This window comes from Dipodomys merriami, unplaced genomic scaffold (assembly GCF_024711535.1).
Source record: "Dipodomys merriami isolate MVZ:Mamm:240054 unplaced genomic scaffold, mDipMer1.0.p SCAF_4, whole genome shotgun sequence".
NCBI lineage: Eukaryota > Metazoa > Chordata > Mammalia > Rodentia > Heteromyidae > Dipodomys > Dipodomys merriami.
The window spans coordinates 63,396,336-63,406,720 of record NW_027205603.1 but is presented as its reverse complement, the minus strand read 5'-3'; positions in this window follow the sequence as shown (position 1 = coordinate 63,406,720).

Here is a 10,385-nt window from a genome sequence, read left to right as displayed (position 1 = left end):
CCACACTATGGATGGTTATCAGCTTTATTCAAAGTCCAATGAATCAAATATTACTCTCATCTAGAAGCAATACTATTGCAGCAACATCTAAACTGGTGTTCAACCACATAACTGGGTACCATAGTCTAGCCACGGTGACAAACAAAATTTGCTGCTGTAAAAGCCTGCCTTGTTTGAGAAAACACTTAAGGTGACTTTTATTTTTCTATTTTTGTAATCCTCCCGGCTAACAAAATACTTCCTCTACTTGGTGTTCTCCTACTGTTTACTCAGTGTGCACTAAGCTTGTATTTCCAAAACAAGAACTTGAGGAACAATATTTCTCTTGCATTTTCCGTAACTATGGCAATCATATAACCCAGCTTTTCCAGGGTAGTACCAATTTCAAGTGCTCTGTCCTATTGGAATACCGCAGGGCCTGCTTTTTAGTTTATGCAAACATGGTCAACATACCTCTAATAAACAGTTACAGACTGAACACAGCCCATAAATCTCAATAAATACTTACTAACTGAAGTGGAATTTCCATCCAGTGGATATTTTGTTTAAAATATGACCAAATACAACTGGGGAAAATGATCGTTTATTCCTGAGGCACAAAATACAATCTGGTCTTGTGTTTTAAATTTTCCATGTCCAGTTTTCAGGGTGTGGTTATTATGAATCACTGAACCAATGTGAAGTCAGATGTTCAGAATCGAGGACGAGCTTCAACAGTGTGTAAGCTCTTTTTAGGGGGAGTGAACCTGCAGGGAATGAATCCAGGGAAGGGTTTATCTAGAAAGGAAGCAACACGCTTACAACAATTAAAAACCCTTGTTTCTATGTTATCTTTACAAATAATAAAAAGTTATGACTCAGAGGAAAGTTGACAAAGTCTTTACCAAATTAAATATATATATACATATATGAATAAATACAAGAATAAAAATTGTTCTTATTCCAATAAAAATTACTTGGGGCTTTTATGGACCAATGATTAGTGAGCTCATAATCTGATGATATGATTTTTTTTTAACTTCTTGGTTTGTTTAAAATGTCATTGCCAAGGAGCACAAGTTATAACAATTGGGATTTCAATAGTCCTGGTGAAAATTTAAAGTTATTATAAAAATGAGTAATGAATTATCTTCAGGGAGGCCAGAAAGGGCCTGAACCAAAAGCTTTCAGATGCTCAGTTAAAAAAAATAGCAAGATTTAGTGACAGCTTGGACATAGCAAGTGAAGATATGGGAGGGATGAAACATGCCTTAGTTGTGGGTAAGAGACTTGAATTATGCTGATCTCATTATTAAAGGCAGAAAACCAGCATAGAGAAATGGTTTGAAATATTTATAGAGGAGTGAAGGTGCTGAGTGATTAGTGCACATGTTGAGTTTAATTGAAACATGGTGATATCCTGTGGAGCAGTCAGCAATACAGAAAAATGCAGGTAAAAAGAAATCACCACCAAAGCTAGGTTTCCAAGATCTTTCATTCTAGAACTCCAAGTTTAATCTACTAACCATAATTGCTCCTGCCATCTTCTTATCCCCTCCCCAGTCATGGATTAACCCTTTCTGGAATCCAAAACGATGGCGTGATTTGCAGTCCTTTTCTGTGACATGCACACAATCTCACACAGCATACTTTTCCCCTTTACCCCACACCCCAACCATACAACCCCGACTTGAGCTCAATCTTCAAGTCTCACCCTAGATGCTGATTCCCTGATTGCCCCATGCATGCCTGCAAATTCAAGTGTGCATCTGCATACAAACTCCTGTGCATGGTTAGTCACCCTCCAGGGAGCTTCCAGAAAACCTAATATTAATCTTGATCTTAGCCAAAAGGCTGAGAAGTGACTGGAATACCTAGCATTTCTTTCCCCCATTACACTGTGTTATAAAATCCTGAATATTCTTCTGCCCATTTCACTTGAGTTTAAGGTTCCCTAGGGTAGAGATTAAATTCTGCCCTGTGCATTATTGTTTTTATAACTTTATTACACATAGTAATCACTCAATAAATTGAGTGAACAAATGGATTAAGGGTTGAATCATAGAGGCTAAAGCTCTCCAAAAACATGCCACAAAAAGAACAGTGATAGTTGTCTACTTCACATACAAAATAAAGTGTTTGGAAAGTTAATTCCTAGATAGATACACAGATACATAGATACATAGACACATACATACATACACACATACATACATGCATGCACAGAGAAACAGACAGTTAAAAAAGATAGACATCCTGGGGGCTGGGAAGGTGGCTCAGTGGTAGAGTGCTTGCCTCGCATGCATGAGGCCCTGGGTTCGATTCCCCAGCACCACATAAGCAAAAAGAAAAAAAGCCAGAAGTGGCACTGTGGCTCAAGTGGTAAAGCACTAGCCTTGAGCTGAGGAGCTGAGGGACAGCGCCCAGGCCCAGAGTTCAGGCCCCACAACCGGACCCAAAAAACAAAACAAAACAGATAGACGACATCCTGTGGAATGAATATTGGGGTTTTGCTGTTGCATTCTGACATGGTTTTTCCTGGCAAGATGAATAAGGTGAAACTCAGGTGGATGTGGACATGTTTTCCAAAAACCTAGAAGGTATTCTCCAGGATTGCCAACAGGTTCTTGGACAGGAAGAGAGGGTGAGCTGAAGAGCAGGTTCAAGCTGAATTTTTTGATCTAGAGCTGCGTTTTCCCACAGAGCAGCCACTCGTTGGTTGGGGCTCTTGAGTACTTGTATGTGCAGGTCTAGGGCTGAGGGTATAGTGCTAGAGCACATACCTGAAATGCCAAGGCCCTGGGTTCCATTCTAGTCCCACAAAAGTTATTTATTTATTCTTATATATAAAAATGCTGAATTAAGATCGTTATTAAACATTTGGATGTCCAATGTAATGGTACATACTGATAATCTCAGCTACTTTGGAGACAGAGATAGGAAGATTGTGGTTTGAGGCTAGCCCAGACAAAAATATGAGACCCTATCTAAAAAGCAAACTCAAGTATGTCTCAAATAGTGCAGCACTTGCCTATCAAGCTTGCAGTCCTGAGTTCAATCCCCAAAACCCCTCACGAAAAAGTTTTTATGTTGGTTATATATTAAAATGATAATATTTTAGATGCAAAGGGTAAAATAAAATCCATTATTAAAATTATTTTCACCCATTTATTTCTTCATCTTTTTTTTCTTAATTTAATTTTATTTTATTTGTGAACATACTGTACAGAGGGGTTACAATTACATGGGCAGGATAATGCGTACATTTCTTACCAAGCATTGCAGCCTCCTCCTTTGTTTACCCTTCACATCCCTTCCCAGCCTCCCCCCTCCCCCCAATCCCAATCCTTCTCCTTCCCCCCCTTCCCTCCCCCCCCCCCGCACCGACATTGTAAAGCTCGTTTTGGACATGACAACTTGTACTTCTCATTGTTGCAACAGGTCCACCTGTATCCTTAAACAACTGCTTTTTCCCCATCTCCTCCACAAGTTATACTGACATCAAATATTGTGAAAGCAGGGGTTATACTGTGGGGGAGGGACATACAAAGCAACAAAGAGATAATCTTATAAATGTGTTAGAAACACATGCATGAAAGAAAAAAACATTAAAATACATATCTAAGGGTTCATTTTCCTGACATCACATTATCTGACCTTTTCTGCTTGACTCATACATATACTAGATATTACAAATAAGGGAAACCATGGGACCTATGTTTCTTTGGGCCTGGCTTACTTCACTTAATATAATTTTTTCCAAGTTTTTCCATTTCCTAACAAATGGTGCAATGTCATTCTTTCTGATGGAGGCATAGAATTCCATTGTGTATATATACCACATTTTCTTGATCCATTCATCTACTGAGGGGCATCTGGGTTGGTTCCATATCTTAGCTATGGTAAATAAGGCTGCAATAAACATAGTTGTGCTGGCAGCTTTAGTGTGGTCTTGTTTGTAAACATTTGGGTAAATGCCCAAAAGTGGGATTGCTGGGTCATAGGGGAGTTCTATGTGAAGTCTTTTGAGGAACCTCCATACTGCTTTCCAAAGTGGTTGAACAAGTTTACATTCCCACCAACAATGAAGTAAGGTTCCTTTCTGTCCACATCCCCTCCAGCATCTGTTGTTGTTAGAGTTCTTGATTTTTGCTGTTCTAACTGGAGTGAGGTGATATCTCAATGTTGTTTTGATTTGCATTTCTTTTATGGCTAGGGATGTTGAACATTTCTTCATGTGTCTATTGGCCATCCTTCTTTCTTCTTCAGAGAAGTTTCTCTTTAAGTCTTTCGCCCACTTATTTATTGGGCAGTTGTTTCTTTGAGGATTTGTTGTTGGGGGGGTTAATTTTTTGAGTTCCAAGTATATTTTAGATATGAGACCCTTGTCCGTTGTATGGCTAGTAAAGATCTTCTCCCAATCCATGGGCTTTCTATTGATCTTGCTAGCTATGTCATTTGCCCTGCAGAAGCTCTGCAACTTTATGCAATCCCATTTGTTCAACCTTTCTTTGATTTGTTGTGTTTCCCGGTCTCTATTCAGAAAATTTCGGCCTGAGCCAAGGAGACCTAGGGTTTCTCCTATTCGATCCTGTAATGTTTTCAGAGTGTCTGCTTTGAGTTCAAGGTCTTTGATCCATTTGGAGTTGATTCTGGTGCAGGGTGATATATAAGGATCTAGCTTTAGTTTTCTACATGTAGTTAACCAATTTTGCCAGCACCATTTACTGAAGAGGTTGTCTTTCTTCCATTCTCTTGTTTTAGCTCCCTTATTGAAGATTAGATGGCTATAGGTCTGTAGGTTCATTTCTGGGTTTTCAATTCTATTCCATTGGTCCTGAGGTCTGTTCTTATGCCAATACCAAGCTGTTTTGATTACTATGGCTTTATAGTAGAGTTTGAAGTTTGGTATTGATATTCCTCCAGCAGTGTTCTTTCCATTGAGGAGTGTTTTTGCTATTCGGGGTCTTTTATTGTTCCATATGAATTCTTGGATTGCCTCTTCTATTTCCTTGAAGAATGAGGTTGGAATTTTGATAGGTATTGCGTTGAATTTGTAGATAGCCTTGGGAAGTATTGCCATTTTCACGATGTTAATCTTTCCAATCCATGAGCATGGGAGGTTTTGCCATTTTTTAAGTTCTGTGTTGATTTCCTTTTTTAAGATTTTAAAGTTTTCATCATAGAGGTCCTTCACTTCTTTAGTTAAGTTAATTCCTAGGTATTTTATTTTTTGTGGGGCTATTACAAATGGAGTTGCTTTCCTAATTTCAGCCACACTTTTCTCATTGTTGGCATACAGAAAAGCCATTGATTTTTGGGGGTTAATTTTATAACCTGCTACTTTCTTCATCTTTTTTTTTTGTACTGGATATTGAACCCAGGGCTTCACACTTTCTAGACCAGTACTATATGCGCCCAGCCCTTATTTCAAAATTCTATTTTGCCTTTTGTACATGGCTACTAAAACATTTAAAATTCCATGTGTGGAATTTCAAGTGAACTGCACTGGTGTAGACTTAAGAGGAGGTCTATGCATGCCTGAATGGCTTCCTCAGTGAATATGTCAGATATGGAGCGAACAAGTCTGAAAGCCTGAGAACATGCCATTTCTTATTAAGGTAGAATGATTCATGAGCAGCTCTATCTTGTTTGCACCATCGGGAAAGGCTTTCTTTCTAGTGCTCTATGCTGGACAGGGTTGCTAAGTTCAGGGGCTGCAGGCAGGATAAGTCAGGTGGCGATGGTCTTACCCTCATTGAACTTTCTTTTCACTACAGCCATTACTAGAGGAAAAGACAGGGGACAGGAAACAAAACACACATGATTTGCTATAGTTTGAATCCTAAGTATCTCCTAATGGTTCATTTATGAAAGGTCTTATCCTTAGGATGGTGCTACCTTTAAAAGATGGTAGAGTCTCCTGGGAGGTGGAGTCTCCGGGGAGGCTTTTAGAACATTATGTTTTACTACTGGCAACTTGGAACAGTGCTATGGGATACTGAAGCTGAAGAAATGAGAATAGAGAGAGAGGAAAGCAAGTAGTGGTTCAGGGGGCCAAGGCTCACCACCAGCTCTTGAACCCCGAGCTCCAAGCTCCCGTAAGCAAGCCTGTCTATTTAGTTCAATACTGAGGAGGTTAGTACAGGTACATGCAGAAAACAAGGTACCAATCTATCTTGTGGTTACAATCATGAACATGAGACATAGTTTGTATACATAGTAATAATTGACTCTCTGATTGTTTGGGAGCAGAGTGAAGCAGAGAACATTTAATCATAACACAAACATTCATCTTGTTCCCAACATCTCAAGCTTTATAGGGTCCAAACAACTCTAACTCAAACATCATAGGGTGCAGTTAATAGTGATTTACACATTTGTTTGCCTTGTCTGTTTCCACCTTTCCAGGGTCCAGTTCTCAGCCTTCTGAGTACTGAGGAGGCAATCTTCCAACCTCTTGACCCTTTCCTGGTCTCACAGCTTGGTATGAGAGTTCCCTACAATTGTGTCACCAATTAGCTAAGGTTCTTATGTGCTGTTCAGATGAAAATCGTGAAAAGGAAAATGCAGCTCCTTTGTCGTCAGCATCTCTGAGACTAGAAGGGAGCAGGAGCCTCTGATTTTAAATCTATTCTCCTGGGCTTTAAGTGCTGGTGGCCTAGCACCCAGCAGCTAGTGTTACAGCTCTGAGCTTGGGGTATTAGAGCTCTCAGTTCTTTGCCCAGCTCTGAGCACTGTCTGGACCCTTAGCACTCAACCACTCTAGGTAGATCCTCAGCAACCAGAGCTAGTAATTCTTGGCACCTTTATGGAAGGCCTCCAGCAGCCTGGGCTTACAATGCTGCAGCAGTATCATCTCTGCAAACTTTCCTCTTTTGCAGCCTCAGCTCTCTACCACTTTGCAGTTTCTCTGCCCTTCCATAGTTCTTCCTAGTCTCATCTCTTCACTGTCTCTTCTCTGAGTCACTCACTCTGAGAGTTGTTCATCTACTTTCTAGTTACTGTTGTTGGTGTACCTAAGGCTGATGCCCTGGGCATTGTCTGCTCGTTGGATTACCAGCTCAGCCCACTCTACCCATGAAAAAGAGCATGAGAAGGCAATAAAGCACGGGAGAAGCTTTAATGGGGCATAAGCTGACAATGCCAGGGATGTAGTTGCCCAGCAAGGAGGTCTCCCAGAGGAACAAAGGGTGAACAAATGCAACAGTGAAACTCACTAGACACCATATTGAAAATGAACCATACAACTTCTGGGTGGTGATGGGAGGGGGAAAACTGGGAGAGAACGAGGGAAGGAGTGACACTTTTCAAAAAGAAATGTACTCACTACCTGACGTATGTAACTCTAGCCCTGTATATCACCTATATAATAACAATTTTTTAAATTAAGAAATAAAGGTCTCCCAGATTTCTCCATGTGAGTGAGAGGAAGAAAGTTGGCTTAGAGAGCCAATCACAGGCATAGTGGTTCATAGAACTGGAATGAGGGGTTCTTGGGGTGTTTTGGCTGGATTTTAGCCTCACTGAGAAGCTGTGAGATGGCTAAAGCAACCTCAGTGGTCATATTGACGGCTCGAAGAATCTTGAGGAAGTGGCTACTTGATTGACAGTTCTGGTGGACCCTGCAGATGTGGTGGGGCTGAAGTTGTTGTTGCCATCGCCTCCGTGGAATCTGAAGAGCAACCACTGTATCATTCACATCCTGTGAGACACAGGAACCTCAAAGATGTGAGTCGTGGTTCCCGTCTGATCTGGGTCTCTATCTAACCTAGAGTCGTCATTTCGTTTGGGTCTCAGGCAGCTGTCACTGTGCAGGCAATCAAGCAGCTGAAATGCCCACACTTGACAGCTTCAGTTATTTAAAAGGGGAAAAAATAACATTAAAGGGTGCTGACAGCAAACATCTACCATGAAGTTAACATACTTCTTCCATGAATTTCATGTAATGTTGCCTAATCCCTAACCAAATATCCTTAGAAAGGGGTTGATGTTTCCGTCAGAGTGTGTGCTCCTAAAAGGGACCGTGAGATTCCAGTTCTTTCTTTCTCTTTGTTCCCTAGCTCATGACAGAAGAGCTGCCAGCAGGTGCTCCCTTACCACAGGCTTAAACCCCCCAGAGGCTTAGAGAATCATAGACTGGAACCCCCAAAACTATGAGCCAAAATCAACCTTGTCTGTAAGTTAATTTTCTCCGTTGTTTTATTCAAGTAACAGAAAACTAGAAAATACATTATTTTCTATTTTTTAATTGTGATTAAATGTATATTCATTTTGTGTTCAGTCATGGCTAAGAACTTTCAATTCCTTGCCTGTGGAGCCCTTGTGATTACCTACCAAAACAGGAGCTATTATTTTTTCCTATAAACTGGAGGAAAGTCTGGGCTTAAGGAAGGAAAATAACTTGCCAAAGGCCACACAGCTGTCAGGGACGAGACACAGGTTGAGACCCAGATCTGGCTGACAACTCTGTGCCTACCCAGCTACCCTTGCAAATATTTATAGGGATATTCTAGTTGGTTGGAATTCAGTACCTTCTAGAGCCTTCTTTTCTTTATCCAAGTAGCCAGGGAAGAAGAAAAGTGTTAGTTGCAGTATGAAGAAGCTAGATTCCTTGTAGACCCACTCCTACAGAGTTGAAAAGTTTCTGAATGATGACCTAATCCAATGTTCTCTTCTCCCAGATGAGAAAACAAGGCTTGTAGAAGTAAAGGGCCTTGTCCAAGTTCACACAGCTGGTTAGTGGTAGAACCAAAACTAAGACATGTGTAGCTTCTCATAGCATGCGATCATCTTTATAACCCGTCCTGCCTCTGAGAACTGAAAAGGAGGAATTTCAGGGAAGCATGTGGTGAGGAAGTATGGGGTGGGAGGCCACCCTATTGGCTGACAGGAGGCAAAGTGTACTCTGCCTCATCCCAAATGCAGCTTCCATCATGGTTCCAACTCGTGAAAAATCCAAAAGCTACAGCCCTGAGCTGGGGCCCTGCAGAGAAAACTGTAGAAGCTTCCTGCTATCTTTACCACCTAAGATACACCACCCTGACTGCAAATAAGCAGGACAAACAGGATCCAAAGGGCATCTGCCTCAGTGCATGAAGACAAAGAGAGGCTTTTTCTTTCCTTGTTTGCATTTTTTAATGCACATGCAAATCCAGGAGAGGAGTTTTTATGGAACATGTGTGAGTTGGTGGAGCAGCTATGGTGTTTGGTGTTTGATGAGATAGGCAGGCTTGAGAAGCTGTGTTTAAGAGGGAAAGAAGCCGATGACACTCCATGCTGATCCTGGAAAATTTTACACATAGGGAAAAATTCTAATTAGCAATCTGGGCCTAAAGCTGTTCCTGGAGGCTGTGCTCCAGGCATCAAGATGTTTGGCAGTACGGGTGTCAACCAAGACACAGCTCATGGTCCCTGCATACACATTTTGCACTTTCTACTTCCATCCAGGGCATTCTATATTTCTGTCATTCTCTCTCCATCCAGACACTTGTTTTAGTCACATCGTTTCCTCAACCCCTGCCCAAGGCCCTGTTTTTGCCTCCTTTCAAGGTCATGTCCAGCCTGTCAATCACATCTTTTCCTGGACTTTATGAATAATATCCTTCTTTCTTTAGTACTTAATTATCTTGTTCATACTTACTTTATGCATGTTGGTTGTTAGCAAAATGAGCTCCCTTCCCACAGTTTAGTCCACTCCTTCCCTTCTCCACAGCTTAGCATGCTCCCTTCCTCTTCAACACCAGCCCCATGTAGTAAAGGCAGTAAATAATCAGCCTCCAGCCCCCTTTCCCTTGGGATGGCACTTCTCTGGGGCCGCTACCTACATATAAGGCAGCAAGAGCTCCTTAGAGTGACCTTCAGGTCTGGGCAGTTGCAGGACCCCTTATCTACTATTTGGACAGGAGCCATAAATCCTAGTCCACCAGGATGAAGCCCCTGGCCCACATGTCCACACCAGGATCTCCGCCTCCTAACTCCTTCCAGCCCCTCCTAAACCTCCTAGAATATATAAGTTACCTCAGACAAAAGTCAGCGCTTCTTCTCACTTTTCCCTTGTGAGAAAGGGTCTTGCCAGCACCTTTCCCGGCAATAAACCTTTCTTTGTTCTCTGTGCCTGGATGTCTGCGGGGTTCTCTGGCAAAGTCTAATTTAACCTATCATTGGTATTGAGGAGTTGGGTTTTTTTTTTTTAAACAAGTCTCACTATATGACCCAAGCTAGTCTTGAACTCACTATGAGTCTGAGGCTGCTCAAACTCATGATTCTCTTGTTTCTGCTTCCTGAAATAATAGGCATGCAACACCACACCCAGCCATACTTGTTCCTTTCTGTACACATTCACTCTGCTAAACTGGAATGAAGTCACTTTGAGCAAATGACAGATCTACTTTCTTCCCTGATGT